Source organism: Bacillus rossius, assembly GCF_032445375.1.
Source record: "Bacillus rossius redtenbacheri isolate Brsri chromosome 4 unlocalized genomic scaffold, Brsri_v3 Brsri_v3_scf4_2, whole genome shotgun sequence".
NCBI lineage: Eukaryota > Metazoa > Arthropoda > Insecta > Phasmatodea > Bacillidae > Bacillus > Bacillus rossius.
The window spans coordinates 3,551,298-3,574,792 of record NW_026962011.1 but is presented as its reverse complement, the minus strand read 5'-3'; positions in this window follow the sequence as shown (position 1 = coordinate 3,574,792).

The window sequence follows — 23,495 nt, the reverse complement described above, 5'->3', positions numbered from 1 at the left end:
CTCTCGACCTCCGCCCTTGCCATCTCTACCGGAATTGCGGCAGTTTTCAGCCCATCAGAAACGTGTCCTGTAGAGCGCGGCTCCCAGTAAGCGGGTCATGCACGACGCAGCGCATGTATAGCATGCCTGACAATAAATCACTTTAAATTCAGCCTCTGCATATTTGTCAAAACGCCCGTAGTATAGCGTCCCTGGTGGCTAAAACAGCCGGGGGTAACTCTGACGGAACGACCCTTACTGCCTGCCGGCCACGTGGCGACGTCACGCCCTGAGTCAAGAGTCTCGGCTACGCACTAGCACGTAGCTATTATTGCTAGTTGGCGCCCAGAAGCAACACCACACCCTCAACATCACCTTGGCAGAAGGCAGAAGGCGTCAAAGTACACAATAGCACTCAAAAAAAAATTTCAAAGCAGTCATGAGGACTGCCGACAAAATTGAAAACTTAAAACTATAAACAAACAGTTGTTATTTTCAATTTTCTTGTTCTGTCATCTGAATACATCTTTAACTGACGTCGTCCGGCCGGAGGCCGATTCAAGACCGACTTGCGACCGCCCGCCAGTAAACCCACCTCTTTCCGTTCCGTTTCGGATTCTGTTACGACCCTGGAGGTGTCGCCTTTGAGCCTGAGGCTTAGAGTCCTATCAAAAAATAAACAGGAACATGGATAGAAGACTTCGATCTGAACCCTGCAGTTCCGCAGTTCAATCGTATGGAATATTTTGGTTGGATGAGTTCAGAACTGTCAAATTATTCCTATGTTCACGTTACATTACAGGGGCTGCGCGGCGAGGCGCGCGAGTGGTGGGCCCAGGCGGGCAGCTACGACGCGGACTGGGAGGACTTCGCCCGCCAGCTGGAGGCGCGCTTCAATGACACCCGAGCCCTGAACACATGTTGGAGTGAGATGTTCAGCCGTTGCCAAGGGGACGGGGAGGCGGTGGAGACGTTTGTTTATAACAAGCTCAGACTAAACCGCCGCCTAACACCGGGGGGTCAAACTAGCGACATACTGCCCTTCATAGTGGAGCTAGTGTCCCCCGAACTTCGCCCATTCTTGCGCGAAGCGGTGACTCGCGGGCTGGATGTTTTTCTCGCACGAGCACGAGCCGTAGAGCATGACCTCCAATAAGCTCGCAGCGCCAAGGGCGTCGCGACGCCCCGGTCAGCCCCGTCCACCAAGGGGGCGGCGCGCGCAGAGGACGAACGTGCCGTAGTGCCGTACATGGGCCCGCCGCCGCCGAGGGGCAACTACCGGCCCACCGACCCGTCCCCGATGGGGGAGGGGATGCCCCTACCGGGCCCTCCTCACCGTGGCGCGGTACAGACGCGTCGCGACGACCACCGCGGGGGAACACAGGGCGCCCAGGACAGCCGGCCACCCCGCTGCCGCTACTGCGCGACAGAGCAGTACCACTGGCACACGGTGTGCCCGACCCGCGAAGCAGTCTGGCGAACGCGAGGGGGCGAGGTGAAGCTCCCGGGAAACTCCGTCTAGGGGGCGGTGACGCAGCTGGCCACCACCCCCCAATTAACAGCCCAGCTCCACCGAGAGACGCACCCCGGCGCCGCGGAACCACCCAGCTGCCACCCCGCCCACCTATCACAGCTGGAGGGGGCCCGCCTCACCTGTTCGCGATGTTCGCGGCCTGCCCCAGGTCGCCGGCGAGCGACGCCGTCCACCTGGCGTCGGCGCCGCCCCGGCACGCAGCTGCGGGGGCCACTCAGCTGCCGTCTCACCCACCTGCCGCGGGTGGGGGCGGCCCGCCTCACCCGTTCGCGGCCTGCCCCAGGTCGCCGGCGAGCGACGCCGATCACCTGGCGTCGGCGCCGCCCCTACACGCAGCTGCAGGGGCCACTCAGCTGCCGTCTCACCCACCTGTCGCGGGTGGGGGCGGCCCGCCTCACCTGTTCGCGATGTGCGCGGCCTGCCCCAGGTCGCCGGCGAGCGACGCCGTCCACCTGGCGTCGGCGCCGCCTCCGCACGCAGCTGCCGGGGCCACTCAGCTGCCGTCTCACCCACCTGGCGCGGGTGGGGGCGGTCCGCCCTACCCGTTCGCGGCCTGCCCCAGGTCGCCGGCGAGCGACGCCGATCACCTGGCGTCGGCGCCGCCCCTGCACGCTGCTGCGGGGGCCAATCAGCTGCCGTCTCACCCACCTGGCGCGGGTGGGGGCGGTCCGCCCCACCCGTTCCCGGCCTGCCCCATGTCGCTGGCGAGCGACGCCGATCACCTGGCGTCGGCGCCGCCCCTACACGCAGCTGCGGGGGCCACTCAGCTGCTGTCTCACCCACCTGGCGTGGGTGGGGGCGGCCCGCCCCACCCGTTCGCGGTCTACCCCAGGTCACCGGCGAGCGACGCCGATCACCTGGCGTGAGCGCCGCCCCTGCACGCTGCTGCGGGGGCCAATCAGCTGCCGTCTCACCCACCTGGCGCGGGTGGGGGTGGTTCGCCCCACCCGTTCCCGGCCTGCCCCATGTCGCCGGCGAGCGACGCCGATCACCTGGCGTCGGCGCCGCCCCTACACGCAGCTGCGGGGGCCACTCAGCTGCCGTCTCACCCACCTGGCGCGGGTGGGGGCGGCCCGCCCCACCCGTTCGCGGTCTGCCCCAGGTCGCTGGCGAGCGACGCCGATCACCTGGCATCGGCGCCGCCCCTGCACGCTGCTGCGGGGGCCACCCAGGGCTGTCGGCCCAGGCTGGGCCGAGTGGGGCCCGAGGCTGTTGCGCTGATCCGCATACCGGTGGAGCTGAACGGCCAGCCCATCACCGAGCTGGTGGACACCGCGGCCACGCATACCTACGTCGCTGCCCACCTCATCCCTGAGGCGGACCTGGTGCGGGAGGTCGACATCGTCCAGCTGGCCACCACTGGGGCCAGCACGTTCACGACGGGGCGTGCCCAGGTAAGGGTCGGCGTAAGGGATTTTGTTAGTAGCACCACTGCCCTAGTGGTGCACGACCTCCGCGACGACCTGATCCTGGGGCTGCCCTGGTTGGAGCAGGAGGACGCCACAGTCGAGGTCCGGGGGAAGCGGGTCCATGTGGGGACCAGGGGCCGACGGACGGTATATGGACTCAACTACAGGACCCCACCACCGCGGGGCGAGCCCCTCCACCTGGTGGACCTCCGCCATGGTGTACCCCCCGTACATGTGCCCATGTTTGATGCGGTCTTGGGGCAGCAGCCCCAGGTGTTTGCCGCCGCGGACCTACTGCGCCGCACCACGATCACAGAGCATTGCATACCAACCATACCACACCGGCCCCCTTTCGAGAAGCCCTTTGGGTTTGGACCTCGTGAGCGGCTTGCTATCAGGGATCAAATCACAGAGATGTTAAAGGATGGCGTCATCGAGCCAACAGAATCCCCATACAACTGCCGGATCGTCATGGCTAGCAAAAAGGACGGATCTCTCCGTTTTTGCATTAACTTCAAGCCCGTCAACGACATCACCATTCCAGCACCACCACCCCTCATTAACATCACTGAGGCACTCACCGGGCTGGGGGACGCCCGCATATTTTCGTCTCTCGACCTCAAGTCGGGGTACTGGCAAGTCCCAGTACGTCTCGAGGACCGCCCCAAGACAGCGTTCACGGCCCCCGATGGGCGGCGCTTCCAGTTCTGTGCGATGCCGTTCGGGCTGATGGACGCCCCCGCGACGTTCCAGACCATGATGGTCCGCGTCCTGGACGGGTACATCGGTGAGTTTGCCACCGCGTACCTGGACGACGTGATCATCTGGTCACGGACGTGGGATGACCATGCCCACCATCTCGCGCTGGTCCTCGAACGGCTCGCCACACACGGACTCACGTGCTCGCCGCCCAAGTGTCACATCGGTGCCGCGGAGCTGGAATTCTTGGGGCATATTGTCAGCGCCGAGGGATGCCGGCCCATTCCCGCCCAGCTCAATCTCATCGACAGCAAACAGGCACCCCGCACCAGGAAGCAGCTCCAGAAACTGATGGGGCTGCTCAACTGGTTGCGGTCGTTCATACCCCATTTCGCCACTATCACCGCACCCATGACCGACCTCCTATCGCCCAAGTCAAAGTTCCGGTGGACGACCGCCGCCGAGCAGGCCCTGACCGCGGTGAAGCAGCGATTCAGAGAGTGCCACACCCTATCACGCCTGGACCCAGACGAACCCATCTTCGTCCAGACGGACGCCAGCCAAGAGGGCATGGGGGCGGAGCTCTACCAGGAAGGGGGGGACGGGGAGCGGCGAGTGGCCGAGTATGCCAGCGCCAAGTTCGGCCCTGCAGAACGCCGCTATCATGCAAACGAGCAGGAGTGCCTTGCGGTGGTGTGGGCCCTAGGGCACTATCGGCACCACCTCGAGGGGAGGTCGTTCACCCTGCGCACTGATAGCCAGTGTCTGCGGTGGCTGGACTCCGCCCAGGGGCGGAAGTCCAAATTTACCCGCTGGGAGCTCATGCTCCAGGGCTTCGCATTCCGCGTCGAACACGTCCCTGGGCGGGAGAACCAGCTGGCAGACGAGCTGTCCCGTCACCCTGACCCCACTACTGTCTTCCAGGACCCCCAGGGCTGGGAGGAACTCCTGCCACCACCTCACCCACCAGCCAGCGGCACCACTGCACCCGCACCAGCGGCCCTCTACGCCATCCAGCGGGCGAACCCTACCACCCAGGCAGACACACCAGCCACCCTACTCGCCCTAATGGAGCATTTGAGGCAGGCCCAGGTCGACGACCCCGACACGCAGCGCGACCTGGCCGCGTGTGGGGAAGGGGTTCAGCCCCATCAGCGTAGTCTGGACGGGGTTTTGCAAAATCGGGCCCCAGGTGATATGGACAGCTGGCAGATCCATGTGCCCCCTGCGGCGAGGCAAGGGGTCCTTCAATTTTTTCACGACCATGATCTGGCCGGCCACCCAGGGGCTGAACAGACCCAACATGCACTCCGAAAGCTGTTCCACTGGTCAGGGGTAGCGCGGGATGTCCGCGTGCATGTGCGCAGCTGCCAACAGTGTCAGCAATGCTAGGCGCGCCGTGCGGACGGGGTAGAACAGCAGCGCCCCCGACGACCAGAAGAGCCCTTCCATACTGTGGCCCTCGACGTCATGGGGCCCTACCCCCGCACAACCCGGGGAAAGCGCTTCCTCGTTGTGACCACTGACGTGTTCACGCGATGGTCAGAGGCGTTCGCCGTGTCCAACGCACGCGCAGGGACGGTAGTGGCCCTCCTGGACAGCGAGGTGTTCCCTCGCTATGGGTACCCAAAGACGCTACTAACAGACAACGGTACCCAGTTTACAGGGAGACGTTGGGCAGCAGACTGCCGACGCTGGGGAGTTGAGCATCACACTACCCCGACGTATCACCCGAGGGCGAACCCGACGGAGCGACGCAACCAGGACATCAAAGTTCAGTTGCGCCTCCGCCTGGGGGATGATCACTCGAAATGGGATGTACACCTGCCCAAGTTGCTCTACTGCCTGCGCCGGCGAGTCAATGCCGTTACTGGCCATTCCCCCGAGGAACTGCTCCACAGTCAGAACCTCGCCCTACCGGGCGAGCTGCGGGTCGCTGAGGCAGCAGGGGCAGTCACCCGCCCACCAGCCATTGACCTAAGGGAAGAGGCACGACGGCACCAAGCCCAGTTCCTGGCCACCCGAACCCCGCAGTCAGCCACTCCTCCAACACCACTGGAGCCAGGGCAGATGGTCTATGCCCGGTGTCACCATCTGTCGTCCGGCAGAAAGAACTACTGCGCGGGGCTGAGCCCCAAGTGGGCAGCCCCCCGGGAGGTCTTGCGACGCCTAGGCCCCACCACATACCTCATCAGACTCCCAAATGGTAGGGCCACAAAAATCCACAGGGACGACCTGCACCTCGTTTCCACTGCCGAGGATCCCTCTGAGGGTAGGGAGTGCCCAAGGGCCCCCACCCCAAGCGCACCAGCCTCACGTGCCACGTCACCAGTCGGCCAATCACCCTACCACCAACCCACCACCATGGACACCACATCACCGACATCACCACCCCCATCACCAGCTCCCCATCCTACGCCACCAGCCATGCCACCAGCCACACAACCACCCATCACCTCACCCGCCGACACGCAGGATGTGTGCCGACCCACCATCAGAGCTGACGCACCATCACCGATGTCACTGTTCGCATCACCAGTCACACTCCCCACGTCACCGACCATGTCACCTGTCACGACTTCCCGCCATCTTAGCCGAAGTGCGAGGAGCGAGCTAAGGAGACTTGGGCGTCTAATTGACCGGTTGGACCCAGGGGGCGAATGCCCCAGCGGGCCAACTACCATGACCGCTCAGCCATGCCCCGAGGTATTTTACCCCCCCGACCAGCCTGAGATCAGGCAGTCCCACCGAGCGCGCAGGGCGCCGACAAGAGGATGCTGCGAGGGCAGCAGCCAAGAGGTACCCATTGCTCCCCCCGGCAAGGGGGAGGGTGGTGACCAGACAGCTCCCGGAGTGGGAGGGGGGAACATTAGTGCCGAGGGACCACGACAGTCCACCCGGGTCCGCCAAAATCCAGGGCACCTCAGGGAGTTCATTTGGCGCCCACTACGACCACCAGTAGACCGGAAACCACACCCCAACGTACCCCGCCTCAGTGTCATGTCTCTGCTTCCCCCGTTCGCCCAAAACACAGCAGCCCCGGAACCAATCCCCCAAGACAGTGTTGGCTTCTGTGCAACGAGGCAATGCGTGTGATCGGGGCGTCGATGACCATAGCGGCCTCAGGAAAAGGGGGGCATTTGACGCCAAACATTAGTGCTCCTCGAATCCGCACAGACCGCTATGGCGCATCGCCGCCTCGCCCCGAGCGTGTGCGACGTGAACGCACCTGGGTGCAGGGTGGTGCAACGCCTCGAACGTAAGCTGCCCTGCCTAATCGACTGTCGCCCGCGCAAAAGTCGACCAAGGGGGTACTGTTAGGTGACCTGATTACCTGGACTTTGAAATTAACATTCAGCACTCTAAAAAACAATATTAATTAAGTAATGACTGTGCTTAAATATTAATTGTAATTCTGTACTTTAGCGCGATCAGGCGGCGTGCATGGCCCGGGATTACTTTTGCACACGACACGTTTTCGCGGGAGCGAGGCTGGGGAGTCGTGCGGACGTCACAGCCATCGCCAGTTAATCACCGCCCTCCAAGGAGACGAGACGTGAGTCGTCCGCGGAGCCTCTCGACCTCCGCCCTTGCCATCTCTACCGGAATTGCGTGAGTTTTCAGCACATCAGAAACGTGTCCTGTAGAGCGCGGCTCCCAGTAAGCGGGTCATGCACGACGCAGCGCATGTATAGCGTGCCTGACAATAAACCACTTTGAATCGAGCCCCGCGTATTTGTTACAACTCCCGTAGTATAGCGTCCCTGGTGGCTAAAACAGCCGGGGGTAACTCTGACGGAACGACCCTTACTGCCTGCCGGCCACGTGGCGACGTCACGCCCTGAGTCAAGAGTCTCGGCTACGCACTAGCACGTAGCTATTATTGCTAGTTGGCACCCAGAAGCAACTCCACACCCTCAACATCACCTTGGCAGAAGGTAGAAGGCGTCAACTTATATCAATATAAACATTCCAAACTGTTACAAAATTCCATTTTCATCTAGGCTGTTATGTGTCATGCTGCGCCGCCCCCAGCTACTTGGCGCCCTAGGCGGTTGCCTAGTTCGCCTATATGGACGCGCTGGCCCTGTGGGCAGTGTTTAGTAAAGATTGTTTTTCAAGGGTTATAGTATGAGCGACTCCAAAACGAAGATTTACTAAGATTAATTCTGGAGGGTCTTTGTATTTTTTCTTGTGGAAAGGGCAGCATGGCAAATGGAAGTGCTCCATGAAATACCTAACTAGTACAGTAGTACATATGATTGAAAGCTGTATTTTGACGCCAACCGCTGGTGCTCCCTCTGGTTTGCACAGGCCGTTACGTCCCAACAACACTTACTCGTAAGCAGAAACTCCCGCGGGTCCTCATTGTCTCTCCCTGCAAACACTGGCAACTTGAACTGCGCATTCACGTATCGCACTACCGGCCCCTCAATGTCCGGGGGTCTGTCGCTCTGTTCCCGCTTGCAGCTGTTGTCTGTGCTGTCCATGCCGTCTGCGCTCTCGACCGCGCCACCGGACCCGCACACTACACTTTTCACGTCAACTTTCGCAGAGTCCCCTTCCTCGTACATGTCTGTCTCGAAACTGATCAGGTTGTTTCTGTCCTGTTCTGTCTGTCTCCCCGCCATCCTACACGCCGGCTCTACTGATCCGGAATGCAATCGTAAACTCCCCCAGTAATACAGTCCGATCCTTCCCGTCGTGTTATCTTCAGCCACTGATCCCGCTGCGTCGCTGTCTTGAATTCCCGTTGCTCCCACGTCGCGCTATCTCTTGCCGAAATGTCTCGGGTTCGCGCCGTTCCCGCGCCGCGATATCTCTCGCCGAAACGTCTCGAGTTCGCGCCTTCCTGCGCTACGTTATCTCCCGCCGGCGCGCCGGTGCGACGTCTCGGGTTTGCGTCGCTCTCACGCCTGCGGCCGCACCTCCGTCCTGTCTGTGTGTGTTTACGTGCGCTTACGTGCGCTTCCGTGTGCTTCCGTGTGGTCGTGTGTGTTTACGGCCACACTAGTTGGGCGCCAAATGTCGTCCACCGGCCTATGGTCCCTAATTTCCTGTCTGCGAAAATGTCCTGTTTTGCCCATGTAGCTCTCGTCGGTGAGGAAGTTAGTTCAGGCCAACGTGGCCGGGACCGGAAAATTTGGGACCTGGAGGGAATGTTACGTGGGTAGGAGGAACGGTAGGCAGTTCAAAGGACAAGGCGATGATGTCCGTTTTCACGAGCCCCGTTTTATTTCCGTCTAGAAATCCTGCCGCAGCATGGCCGGCACATTGCGGAACGAGCGTCCTCCCCACCACGACCCGGACTCCCGGAAAATAAGTCTCGTCCTTAGGATGCGACCCGAAACGAACAGAGTAGGTAGCCCCATAGCTAATCGTACTGGTTACGAAAGTTCCGTATAGATACACAGCGCAAATGCGGCCCGTCACGTGAGTGGAAGGTCCAGTGATTACTCGTACTGACTGAGAGTTTCGGCGGTTCGAAGAGGCACTTACACGGCTTGTGACGTATGCAGTTAAAGTCCCGAAAGACACATAAAGCTGAGAGTCCAGCGGAATAACGAACGCTAAAGAAGAGCAGCTCGGCTGCAGACAATCCCGTGACGTTTCACTGACTACGAACTCAGAGCTCAGAAAACGCGTCTCTCGAGCGGAGCGGAGCGGAGCGCACATCTTCTCGCTCTCGCGTCTGGCTCACCACTGCCCTCCTCCGCCCGCTGGCAGGCTGATGCCCGCGGGCCGCGGAGGAGGGGAGGGTAAATCGGCCGGCGTGGGAGAGGCCCGCCTCGCGAAGCGCCAGGCTGCAGTTACATGGCTGACATAACACTTGAACGAATTACAGAATTACTATAACGATATAAAAATAGTCAGTTAATAAAATACAAACACAAATGGCTCAGTTAATAAATTACAGAATAAAGACGAAGTATTTACATAACATTCATAATTCACTAATCCAGACGTAAGTTATATATTTGCGGAGGCTCGTGGTTATTTAAATGTATTAATAGAACATAATTATTTACAACACTCCTGACATCCGCTGACGTATTAGGGCGCACGCGGGTGCGTCCCTGCTCGCCGCACTTCACAGTCGGTGCACTGGGGGGGAAACATATCTCCCTTAGGTCCACGTCGGTGGACAGGTACGGCCTCTGCATCTGTGAGGGTACGACGACTGTCGTCAATATATTGTTGTCATTATATGTTTAACTTCATTCACCATATAAACAGTTGCAGTATATCAACTCCGCGATAATTTGCCGCAGCCTTCGTGTTAGTAATGGTTACAGGATAAGTCATTATACACGAGTTTGCAACCTATCCTGTTCGCGCGCAACATCAATGTGTTGAACCAATCGTGAAGCGACGGTCTGACAACAGACTTGGCCAGGCATTGGACAAACAAGTGTATCAGTCTTAATAAAGCGCAGTATCTATCCAATCGGTTTTACTTTTATTTCCAAGGCATCCTGGGTGGCCTGAACAGCCCAGGTAGTTTAAAATCGCGACACACTCCTGCCTGCAGCCACGAGGTTGAACCCCCTTTTTGCCCCCTGAGATCATTTTTAACTTAATATTCACTAAAATCTTAATCAGGCAGTGGGAGTGGCGTCAATTTATTTATGAATATGCCATCGTGGCCTAGCTACCAGCTGTGTAACTGCTTCATTTGTTTATCTTGTTATAAACACTATTTTTAAACATTCGTTTATTTTTGGACAGAAATTATTTATATTTAGAGCATTTAAGAGCAGTTCATGTAATTACATAACATGTGTTTATATAATTAAAAAACATTTAGGTCTCTGGTGATGTTTCTGAATGGCTTCATGTGATTGGCCATCGCTCCAGCAGTGCAGCACTTCCAACTTAGGGCGCGGTTACACGGGACCCTGAACTACTTCAGGTGAACATGTTTAAGTAAACACGTTTACAAACGCGAAAGTGTACGGTTACACGGTAGTTGCTGAAAAGTGTGTTCAGCTCTAAAACCTATTGTCTACTGTCAACGAATGACTGTTGTTGATCTTCTCTATTTTGTATCCAGAAAACGCGGGATTTTCTCACTTGTTTATACAGTATTATCAGCAGAAATTTAATGTGTTTTCATATTACCTACTCAATATTTTTTTTACAAATCGGGAATTCAAACAACATACACAGTAAATTTTTTTAAACTTATTTTTTATTATTTTTGAGAGAGAGTACCTATCTCAGTTTTAAGATAATTAATGTCAGGATCAATTTTAAAAGAGTAATATAATTACCTGTTTTTTTTTGTTGCATTCGGTAAAATATTACTCTACTTGTGCCAGGATACTTTCCATCTTGGATTTCTGCAAAGGACTGTTTATATTCTAAACAGCCAATCAGAGGCTAATGTAGAAGATATGTCGATCTGAACTACTTTGCCAACCTGTTTAAGTTAAATGGGAAATGGCCTCGAACGAAACATGTTCAGACTGTGTGTAACCGCACTCAACAGCTGAACATGTTCACCTGAAGTAGTTCAGACTCCAGTGTAACCGCGCCCTTACAAACAATTATAATTTTTGAATATTTTAGGCATTCAGTCCATTGCTTTGATGGGATTTATAACACTGCCACAAAAAAATTGTTTGGTCTATCCCAGGTGGGGAGCCTATTGTTATTACTGTATTCAACAATCTTAAATGAAAAAAAAAAATGAAATTTTATCAGTGACCAGATTTGAACCACAGCAGTATCATACATCTGTAGTTGAAAATGCACACATTACTTCAACTTCAACAACTGTTACTGGCCTACATTTCGGTTTGTAGCCATAAGCAAGTCTGGTCTCTGGTGCTCCGAAGATCAAAAATACGGACAACCGAAGATTCACGGACAGCCTAAGTTTCACCCCCATAGATCGACAAGCCCTTCGGGCTGGTTCGTATATGTTCGGGTTTGTTTTTTATTTATTTTTTATCTGTACGTTAAAAACAAACATTGCATTATTGATTAAAAAAAAATTGTTGACTAATGTTATTTTATATTTTTTTAAGAGTAAAACAAATGTACACAAATATTTTCTTGTTATTAATTATGAGATTTTCAGGTAAGTTATTGAGCTATTTCTGTTTGATTTGTTAGGAGATTAGTTTTGTCCGTTTGCAAGTTAACATTGCTTGTGTTATTCTTTGCAAGTAATCATTTCGGTAAATATGTACAGTCGCGGTAGATGCCAAAAAAAAAAATGATAAAAATCTGAAAATACTTTTATTCTGTGCTCTTTCACTTCCTCTTTTCAAATCAACCGGCGGAGGTAAGAAATTCCAAATACTTTAGGAGATATCGAATTTTTTAATTTTCATCACAATACCAGCGTAGTATGCGGCGATCACCATTGTTTCTTGTCATAGATAATAAGGTTTCTTGTTTACGAGTATCATATTTCTTATTGGACAATTTTGTCACGTGACTGTTCCGTGATTGGCCAGTATTCAAATGAACCAATAGGTGATTATTTTTTCCGTGATTGGTCAGTATTCAAATGAACCAATACTTGATTATTTATTCATTTATTGTTCAATACGATGTTTAATTAATCGGTCAACTTCTGCCGTGAACGTCTACATCATTTCCTTTTAGTGGCAAAGGTAATGTACCCGCCTCCAACTTAGGTGAGTTTTTAATGTTTCTAATTTTAAAGTATTATTTTTTTATTTGTATATTGTTGCGCAAGTGATAAGTAAAAAAAAAATTACGTGAGTTGTTAATGTTCATCATTTGTCCGGGTTTTGTTAGGTCAGGTCAGTTACATTATAAATAATTTAAAACTAAAGAACCATTAAATTAAAATCACATTATTTTTAATGTCCACTTAGTTTGAAAGTATTTATAATGTAACTGACCTAACCTAATCGACCATTTTATTTATTACGCATTCACTAACACAAGTCAAAATAAAAAATGGCGACGTTCGAAGGGTTAAACGGGCGTTGTATTGCTAAATTAAAAAATTCGATATCTCATAAAGTATTTGGGTAAATATGTACAGTCGCGGTAGATGCCAAAAAAAATGCTAAAAATCCGAAAACACTTTTATTCTGTGCTCTTTCACTTCCTCTTTTCAAATCAACCGGCGGAGATAAGAAATTCCAACTACTTTCGGAGATATCGAATTTTTTAATTTTCATCACAATACCTGCGTATTCATGCGGAAAAAAATGCTAACAATCCGAAAATACTTTTATTCTATGCTCTTTCACTTCCTCTTTTCAAATCAACCGGCGGAGGCGGCCCGTGCCGTATGCTGAAGAGCGACCCTCCGCACCAGGTGTGGTGCGGGGCGTCTTTACGTCTACGCGGTCGGATTAGGTCCTGAACCGTAAAAAACGGACCGGGCACGCATGGAGAGGTGAATAGAAAAAGGTTTGGTTTATGCTAAATGACTATATTTACCGGACGTTACTTGCGATGAAGACAATGGTTGTGGTCTCTCCGTGGGACATAGGTCCGTCCCGGTCCGCGAGTCGAGTTGAACTGCCGAACTGGCATGACGTCCGGTGGCGCGTCGGCCCCTGCCGCGCCAAGCTTGACCTCATTACGTTAAAAACTAAATGACTGCATCTGGAAGAGATTTTAAGGTCGCAAAATTCGTAATTAATTGTTTGAGGGGGAATGGGTGTGGTTCGTCTCTAGTCCACTCGGATTTAGTGTGCTTTATAATAATAATGTCTGGTTTGGCCGTTCGGCTCGGTGGCTCGCTCGACTCGGGTGGGCCACGGCCAGGGGTGCGTTCCGTTAGCGGGAGAGTATACTGGCGGGTGCAGGTCGGGCTTAGGGATGGTCGTCGGTCGGACGACGTCAAACGCCCCCCCCTCGAGAAGCCCGACCTTGCGCCGCTTATGGTCCCGCCATGTGGTAGCACCCCTAGCTCCGGCAGCCCTGTCCAGTTGCGGTTCGCGGCTCTGCAGCTGATAAGCCCCGCGTTCTGGAGCAGGTGTGGGCGCCCGTGGGTCGGCAGCTGGTAGGGTCGGCGCTCTGGACCTGCTGTGCACGCCACCCCGGCTGCCGCGGTGGTGGACCGGCCGGGGGCGGCGTCGTGGCGCCTGTGGTGGCCAGCGGCTGATAGGGTCAGCGCCCTGGATCTGATGTGCTCGCCACCCCGGCTGCTGCTGTGGCAGGCGGGCCGAGGGGCGGCGTCGTGGTGCCTGTGGAGGCGGGAGTGTTGCCGCCTTAGGGGTGGCAGCACGTCCGAGCTGGCGGGGGCCGTGGCGGCCGCAGCTGGTACACCCTGTCCCTTGCGGATGGGTCGTCATGGGTTGGCGGCCCAGAGTGATGGGTGGTGGTGTTTTGCTTTGTGGGTCTCCCGAGGTCGTACTCAGCCAGATACCTCGGGTGTCGCCGGTCTCTTTGGGGTCTCCCCGTCTGTGGGGTTGGTGGCGCGGGTTCTGTTCCGTGCGTTGAGTGTGTCCTTGAGTCTGCCGGCATGTTCGGTTGGTCGGGCCTCAGTTGTTGGTCCCTGACGTCACCCGCTTGCGACCCACTTGCGTAGGGCTGCCTCCTGCACTCCGGGATACCTGGAGCTTCGCTTGTCTCCGTGTCGTTGGGGTCGAATAGCTGGCGTGGCTCCGGTCCTGGGCGCGGTGCAGGGTTTCCCTCATCGGGTTCGTCTACGAACATCCGGAATGTGGCGTCCGCGAGAGAGGCCGTGTGTCCCCATGCTCCACGTGTCGGGCTTACTAACTGGTCCGCGTCAAGTTCCTCTGGTTCCACTGCGATTGCCCTCACGTCATCCGGTTGCGGTGTTAAGTCCCCAGTCGTCATTTCGGTGATCGTGGCATGTTCGTATTCTGTCGTTCGTCCTGGCTGGTGCGGTGTCATTGCCTCGTGCGGGACTTCTGGCGCGGGTGATAGTAGGTCTTCCGTGTTCTGTGCGTTCGCCTCTAGTGTCGGTGGTGCGTCATCGCGGCCGTCACCTGCGGGTGGTGGACGGTGACCCTCCTCCGGTTCGTCGTATCCTGGTGGTTCGTCAAAGTTCTGGTCTCCTGGGGGAGGTTCCCCGGGAATCGAGGCGAGGCGTAAGTCGTCGCGGTGGATTTTACGCACTCGTCTGCCCCCGAGTCGGACCAGGTATGACGTCCTCCCTAGAGGTTTCTGCACGGTGTAGGGCCCCCCCCAGCGGGGTGCCAGCCCGGCGCAGTAGTTGCGAGGCGCTGCGGACAGTGGATGTACGCGAGCGTATACGCGATCACCTGCTCGCACCGCGGGGGGCTCCCGCGCGGTTTTGGGGGTGATTTCCTGCGTATAGTTCGTTTGGCGCTGTCTGGCGGCCTCGTGCATTGCTGTTAGGCGCCGTGCACGCTCCCTCTCTCCTTCCCCGGTGTGTGGGACGCCGTGAGTGGCCCACTCGCCTGGTAGTGGGAGGTTGATCCCCTGTACCATTTCCGCCGGGATTCGCCCGATCGCGGCGTTTACGCGGCGGCGGGTACAAAACAACGCGTCGGCGACGAGCTGGTCCCACTGGGTGTGGTCGTCGCCGAGTCTGAGGCGGAGTTGGACCTTCAAGTCCTGGTTCCTGCGCTCCGTGGGGTTGGCCCGGGGGTGGTAGGCTGGGGTGGTGTGGTGCTGGATGCTCATCCCGTTACACCACTCCTGCCACTGTTTGCCAAGAAATTGGCTGCCGTTGTCCGTCAACGCTGATTGCGGGTAGCCCCACCGAGGCAGGAACTCGTGAGTCATGAGGTGGATGATGGTGTTGGCCCTCGCGTTGCTACAGGGGTAGGCTTCAGTCCATCGCGTAAACATGTCGGTCACCACGAGCAAAAATCGCTTGCCTCTGGGTGACCTGGGGTAGGGCCCCATCACGTCTAGCACGATGGTCTGGAATGCCTGTGTTGGTTGGCGGGGTTGTTGTTGTTGTTCGCCGTCCCGTCGGCGTGCTTTACGCACTTGACATACTTCGCATTCGCGCATGTATTCCCTGATGTCCCTTGCCATCCCGGGCCAGTGGTGGTGTTGTGAGACCGCTCTCTGGGTTTGGTCTGCCCCCGGGTGGCCTGCAAGGTCGTGGTCGTGCACGAAGCGGAGTACCGCCTCGCGTGCTTCGGGTGGCACATATGTCTTCCAGCCTCCCGCGCCCCCTGGGGCACGATTTAGGATTCGGTTAGCTTCGACCCTCCAATTTGCGTGGGGTTCCTCCAATAGGCGATGTCGCCGTCGGTCGGCCTCAAGAGACTTGTTGGGCTGCTAGTACCCGGAGGTCCAGGTCAGCGGCAGTGTTAGGTGGTGTGTCAGCCCCTTCCTCATCCGTGATTATGCGTGTGCACGTGGCTGGTGAGTGGTGCCAGCTGTCCTTCGGGGAGGGGGGTAGCATCTCCTCCCACCCTTCGGCATCTGTTACTTCGTGCTGATCGCTAGGGTGTCTGGATAGCATGTCTGGCAGTTGGTTTTCCTCTCCGGGTACGTGTTCCACTACGAAATCGAACGACTGGAGAAGGAGGGCCCAACGGATCAGTTTCCCCTTACGCCCCTGCATGGTCTGGAGCCAGGTAAGGCAGCGGTTGTCCGTGCGGAGGGTGAATGTCCGCCCTTCGAGGTGGGGACGGTACTTTTTCACGGCCCATATCACGGCTAAGCATTCTTGTTCATTGCTATGATATTTCCGCTCAGCGTACCCGAATTTCGCGCTGGCGTACTCAATGACCTGCTTGTTCCCCTGGTCATCCGTTTGAAATAGTACCGCTCCTACCCCTAGCGCGCTTGCGTCGGTCTGGAGGATCAACGGGCGTTTGGGGTCAATGCGTGCTAAAGTATGACACCTGGTGAACGGGCCCTTTACCTGTTCAAATGCCTGTTGGGCCCAGGTGTTCCAGCGGTAGCGGGACTGGGGGGACAGTAAATCTGTGAGTGGTGAAATTACGTGGGAGAAGTTTGGTATGTAGTTCCTTAACCAATTCACCAGGCCGATGAATCGCTGCAATTGTTTCCGTGTGCGCGGGGTCTCTGCCGCTGCGATTTTTTGCAGGTGGGATGGTTGCGGGTGGCTCCCTTCCGCATTAACCATGTGCCCTAGGAACTCTACTTCCCGCGTGCCTAGATGACATTTCGCCGGGTTGGCTGTTAGGTGGTGGGTGGCGAGCCGTTCGAGGACTAGGGCAAGATGGCGACAGTGGTCCTCCCACGTCTCCGAGAAGACGATGACGTCATCTAAATATGCGAGAGCGAACTGGCCAAGGTACCCCTCCAGCACTCGGGTCATCATGGCTTGAAAGGTTGCTGGCGCGCATTTTAGGCCAAACGGCATGGCTCGGAATTGGAAACGTCGGCCATCGGGGACCGTGAATGCCGTTTTCTCCCGGTCTTGCTGCCGTATGGGCACTTGCCAGTACCCTGACTTGAGGTCTAGGGTGCTGAATATCCGGGCTCTACCTAGACTGGCTACAGCGGTCTCGACGCTGATCCGTGGGGGTGGTGAACTGATTGTCACAGCATTTAGTGGGCGGAAATCCGCGCAAAAACGTAATGTGCCGTCCTTCTTAGCGGCCAGTACTATGCATGCGTTATATGAGCTGTTGGAGGGCTCTATTACTCCGCTGTGTAGCATCTCCATCACCTGTTCGCGTATTACCCGCTGTTCGCGAAACCCGTACCCGCGAGGTGACTCGTAGATGGGTTGATCGGTGGTGGTGGGGATGGAATGTTCGGCTACCGTGGTGCGCCGTAGGGGCTCGGTGGTCGTGAACACGTCCCGTTGTTCGCGTAAGATCTTGTTCACCGCGGCTTCATATTCTGGGGGAACATTATGACGCAAGTCGGCGAGAGTCACGCATTCATTTGCCGGTGTGGGGGCTCGTCCTATGGCGTAGACTACGAACCTTTCGGACTGACCGACATTCACTTTGGCGGGGCCTAGTTCCAGAACGGCGTCGTGTTCGGCCAACCAGGGCTGACCTAGCACGAGCTCTTCACTTAGGTCACTCACAACGATGGCGGTCACGTTAGTACTTAGCTCTCTTAGGCTTACCTGGACGTCAGCGTACCCCACCATTAGGCCGGCGTGTGTGGCGGTGGCCAGGCGTAGCTCACCCCGGTGTGGGCGGAGGGAGCCGGGGGGTACCAGCGAGTGGTGGATGAACACGTGGCTCGCTCCCGTGTCCACGAGTGCAATGGCTGGTGTGTTGTTGACCTCTACCGGTATGCGGAGCAAGTTGTCCGGTGGTTGGGTCAGCTGCCCGAGTCTTGGGGGTTTGTGCCCCCCGGGGGTCGTGTTGGTCATCGCGTTTGTTGGGTCGGCGCGGTGGTTCGTTACCAGTGCGTTCGTGTGTGCGGTAGTTCCCGCGGCCGTTGTTGTCGCTGGAAGGTGGGTGGTGGTCACTTGGGGGGTTGTGGGACTCTGTTTCAGTTCCCCCTTGGCCCGTTTCCCGCCGGTTGTGTGTCGCGCGGCCCTTGTTGGCGGCTCTCCCTCTGCGTATTCCCCTTCCGTGGGCACTCATTGTGCCAGTGGTAAGTGCCCCTTGGGCACCCCAGTTGTCAGTGAGGCGGTCGGGGGGCTGTGTTGGCGTCCGCTTGAGGCGCCTCCAGCGCGTAGGGCGGGCGTCGGTCGTCGGGGTGTGAGGGCCTGCGTTGTTGGGGCGGTGGTGCCCCTTGGATGGCTAGTGGGCGCCGGTCGTTCGGCGGGTTGGGGTCCTCCCGGTTTGTCCTGCGCGGGTTTCTCCACCAGGCTCTCTGGAAATTTTGTTCCGTGGCTACTGCCAGTTGGACGTAGTCTTCGACGGTGATGGCTCGTCCTATGCGTAGGAAGGGCTGGAGTTCGTCTCTGAGGAGTAGTGTGATGGTGGGTAGTGCCCTGGCTGGTTCTACGAGTGGTGATATCCGGCGGAATAGTTGTAGTTTGTGGGCTATAAAATTTTCCACTGGTTCCCCCTCTCGCTGCGTGCTACTGTAAAATTGTGAGGTGCATTGTACCAGTGTAGCCCCGGCGTTGAAACGGTGGTTGAGGGCCTCTGCAAACTCGGGCCACTCCATGTCGGCCCGTCCCCATAGTTGCCACCAGGCGAGGGTGGGTCCCCGCAACCGTTCGCTGGTCCTCTCAGGCCACTCGTCGACGGTTATCCCGCTGACGGTTATCCCGCTGCGTGCCAGGTGCACTTCGCATTGGTGTGTGTATGCTAGGGGGTCTTCGTGGGGTGCTCCGCTAAACTCTGGTAATTTCGCCATGTAGTTCGCTGTCCGCGTCGTGTAGGTACGTGTGGCCTCGGGTTGGGTGATGGCCCCGCCCTCGGCAGCGGTGTTGGTGCAGGTTGCGTGTCCGCACTCCTGGCGCAGTTGCGGTTTCGTATCGGTTGCGGCGGTTATTGGTACAGGTTGTAGTGGTACGGTTAGCCTTGTCTCTATTTTTCCCTTCCAGATCTGATCCCAATTCACTTCCCATTGTTCGTGTTTCGGGTCGGTCTCCGGTGGTGTTCTGTTCAGTGATCGGCATTGGCAGGTGTTCTGCCAAGGTAATGGTCTCGTTAGTTGGTCCATTGTTCTCGGCCGTTGGCATTGCGCGCAAGTCGCGTGGGCTCCGTGTGACAGCATGGTGCGTGGTTATTGACAGCTGAGCTCTGTTGACGGGGCGGGCGCACGTGTTGTCTGTTCGCCAGCGGCGCAGTCTGTGCTGTTAGGCTGTTCCACGCGCGGGCCGCGCTGGCCGGCTGGATGGGTGCCCGGACAGTCGCACAAAGCGGACGGGTGGAGGATTGAAAGGGGAGGGGAGCTGTCTGGATGGCCGCGCGAAGCGGAGAGTTGTTAGGGGGTGGATGGGTGGGGGTTGAGCGCCCGGATGGCCGCACAAAGCGGAGAGTGAAGAACGAGGGTGGTTAGGTGGGAGGGGGGGAAGAGTACTCTGACCACCGCGCGAAAGTGAAAGCGGGCGGGTGCGGGAGTGACGGTGGGTTGGGGGTGGTGCTGGGCTGTGATGTTGTTCGCCTGCGTCGCACGCTCTGCTGGAATGTCAGCGCTGGGGGTGGGGGTTGATGGATCCTTTGTCCGCCGCTCTTGGCGCGTCCAAAATGGCCGTTTTCTTGCCGTTTGCTCAATTTTCACGTTTTTTGCTTAAAATTTTGCCACACGCAGGGGCGCCATTTGCCGTCGGCTGCGGTCTCGTGTTCGAGTCCGGGCGCGAGTTCTAGCGGGGTGGCTGGTCTGGTTAACGTTTTATGTTCCGGGAGGGCGCCAGGCTAGCTCGGTGTCTAACCAATTGGGGGGGGGGGGTCGTGGTTCGTTGCCCCAGCGTGGTCCGCTAGAACCGTCGGCGGTATTGCCTGGGAAATTACGTTAAAGAAGAATGCGTGGGATTGCCGTAGTAGCGACGTGCCTTTATTCAAGGGGTTGACGTCACACCATACAATTACTGAGCACAGACATGCCCCTGAGGGCTACTTGTCCGTTGCGAGGTGCAGGCCGGTACATGTTCAATGTTTCGTGGCACTGGTTACTCGGGTAACAGTATGCAGGCAAAGTACATTTGATGCATGAGAGGCGCGCACAGATGACGTTGCGCAAAGTTACATTAACAAAGTACACTTAATGAAAATTAGGCGCGCAGAAATGACGTGGCGCAAAGTTACGTTAACAAAGTACACTTAATGAAAATTAGGCGCGCACAAATGACGTGGCGCAAAGTTACGTTAACAAAGTACACTTAATGAAAATTAGGCGCGCCCAAATGACGTGGCGCAAAGTTACGTTAACAAAGTACACTTAATGAAAATTAGGCACGCACAATTGACGTGGCACACAGAGTTTGTGGGTGACTGGAGTCGGCCAGTCCCGTAAGCGATTGTTTCTACGCGGGTGCCGTGCCCACTGGGGTGGTACACGCACCGCCACTAAACTTGGCGAAGTTTCCCTTGCGGGTTTGTGGTCAGCGCGAAGGCGCGTGGCCTTAAGAAAAGTTCTGTGGTTTGCGGGAGGCGGCCCGTGCCGTATGCTGAAGAGCGACCCTGCGCACCAGGTGTGGTGCGGGGCGTCTTTACGTCTACGCGGTTGGATTAGGTCCTGAACCGTAAAAAACGGACCGGGCACGCACGGAGAGGTGAATAGAAAAAGGTTTGGTTTATGCTAAATGACTATATTTACCGGACGTTACTTGCGATGAAGACAATGGTTGTGGTCTCTCCGTGGGACGTAGGTCCGTCCCGGTCCGCGAGTCGAGTTGAACTGCCGAACTGGCATGGCGTCCGGTGGCGCATCGGCCCCTGCCGCGCCAAGCTTGACCTCATTACGTTAAAAACTAAATGACTGCGTCTGGAAGAGACTTTAAGGTCGCAAAATTCGTAATTAATTGTTTGAGGGGGAATGGGTGTGGTTCGTCTCTAGTCCACTCGGATTTAGTGTGCTTTATAATAATAATGTCTGGTTTGGCCGTTCGGCTCGGTGGCTCGCTCGACTCGGGTGGGCCACGGCCAAGGGTGCGTTCCGTTAGCGGGAGAGTATACTGGCGGGTGCAGGTCGGGCTTAGGGATGGTCGTCGGTCGGACGACGTCATTCTGTGATACTGTTTAAAAACGCCAGAGGCACGAATTGGTTTAGTTGAGGAGGCGGACCACACATGTGGTCGCCTCAAGCCTTTACTTAGAACACGGGTGGTTAAAAAGTTCGGAGAGTATAGAAATCACTAATTAAACAGCCTCACCGACCGAGAGAGACCCCGAGGGTGAAGAGAAAACGATTTGAATTAATTAAATGAACAGAACTACTTATCGGTGAGACAACGGTGATGTCCTCGGGGTGTCTGCAGAGACGTCTGCTCTCGGCTGGGGACTGAGACAAGGGCTTGCGGCAGGCAACATGGCGCCCTTTATAAAATTACCAGATACACATCCATGACCAGACTGTCTGTAATAATTACTTATGTGATAAAATATAGTTTGAATAAAGTTATGTGTTGGTTCCGTCGTCGCCCGCTAGGGAGCGTTCGTGGCCGTGCTTGCACATACTTTATTACAAAAATATAACATATTAATAAAACAAAAGGCACTCACTTACTGAATCGTCGTGACACTATTTTGGGGCGAAAGAAAAGGGTTACAATAATTATTAATACATATAGGGGTGCGGCGCACTGCAGCTAAGCGCCCTCTTGCCGGGCTACCAACACACGCACGCACTCGCTGGCGGGAGGTTTGAATATGAACAGAGGATGGAGGTGTTTGGGCAGTGGCATATCGGATTCGAAAGGGGGCCGCAGGCCCGGACGACGTCAAGTGTATTATCAACAAAAGAAAATAATTTTTTTTAAATAACAGTACAGTAGAAACTCGCATATCCGACCATGACGGGACCAGGCCATGGTCGGAACGGCCAAAAGGTCGGATATCGGGAGGAGCAAAAAAAAAACGACTTTCTCAGATAGAAAAACAGCTATATCGTACTGTAATACAACTTTATTGTAAAGTATGTACTTATAAAAATGTTGCAGTATATATTTCAAACATTTACTGTTTTAAATTAAATGAGATCAATAAAATCTAAGCATACCTTATTTAAAGAATTCAGTAATGAACTTTTGTTTTAATTTTGTCAATCTTGACTTTGCAGAAGTGTCCCTCCACTTTTTTGTCCACAATACGTCCATTGGGTTTGCATTTGGATGTTGCTCAATGTATTTCAGCGCAACTTCGAAGGCGTCCTTAGCAGCAGAATGACTCACTACGTTGTCACCGGTGGTTTCGTCTTCATCCGAGTCTATATCTTCTTCCACTGCTTTGATCTGCACAACAGCAATAATTTCGTCGTCAGTTAGTTCTTCATTGGTGTCTTCCGAAACATCAGCTTCAACAAACCACTCTTATACATCATTCATCTGGAGATCATGCTGAAACACTTGTAAATTTTGTAATACTTCTGTGTTGTCTGTCTCAACTTGTGCTTCTGTCTCAGGTTCTTCTTGTTTCAATGATGGCCAAATCTTTTTCCAAGCCTTCTGAAGGGTAGTTTGATTAATTTCGTCCCAGGCTGCAGCAACGGTGTAGATTGCGTCTTTTATGTTGAAACTTTTCATCGCCTCAAAAAGGTTACCTCCTTCTTCTGTTTTGTCCAGCAGAGAGCTTACATATTTTCTTCTGTATCTTCTTTTTAACAACTCGATGACGCCCTGATCCATAGGTTGTATTAAAGGTGTTACATGGGGCGGTAAAAATAAAGCCTTGATGTTTCCTTTATTTAATTCACATTCAGAGGGGTGACTAGGAGCGTTATCTAACAGCAAAACAGCACGAGCAGGTAAGTTTTTAGACTTTAAATGTTTTTTTACTGCGGGGACAAATTCGCCAAAAAACCACTCCTTAAATAAATCGCCATCCATCCAAGCAGATCATTGATTCCGATAGAAAACTGGAAGTGTTGCCATGTTTAGATTTTTGACTGCTCTTGGTTTCTTAGATTTTCCTATGACGAACAGCGGCATTTTGTGGCTTCCCGTGGCATTGCTACAAGTTGCAATTGTGAGCCTGTCTTTAGCCAGCTTTGTTCCTAACACAGGTTCATTTTTAGCAGCTAGAGTGGTTTTTGGAAGCATTTGGTAATTTAGGCCTGTTTCATCTACATTGTACACTTGTTCGGGTACAAGTTTCTGTTCTGTGACCAACTTCTCAAATGTTGCTACAAATTCTGTAGCAGCATTATCATCAGCTGAGATTTTTTCCCCCGCAATAATAAGATTTTGTATGCCATGACGCAACTTCCATTTATGTAGCCCCCCTTCGCTAGCGCTAAATTTTTCTAGATCACCTCCCAGCTTTTCATGCAATTTTATGGCTTTTTCCTTTACGATGGGGCCTGACAATGGTATTCCCTTGAGCCTTTCCTGACAAAACCAAACCCATAATGCTTCATCGACAAGTTCAAGTTTTGGT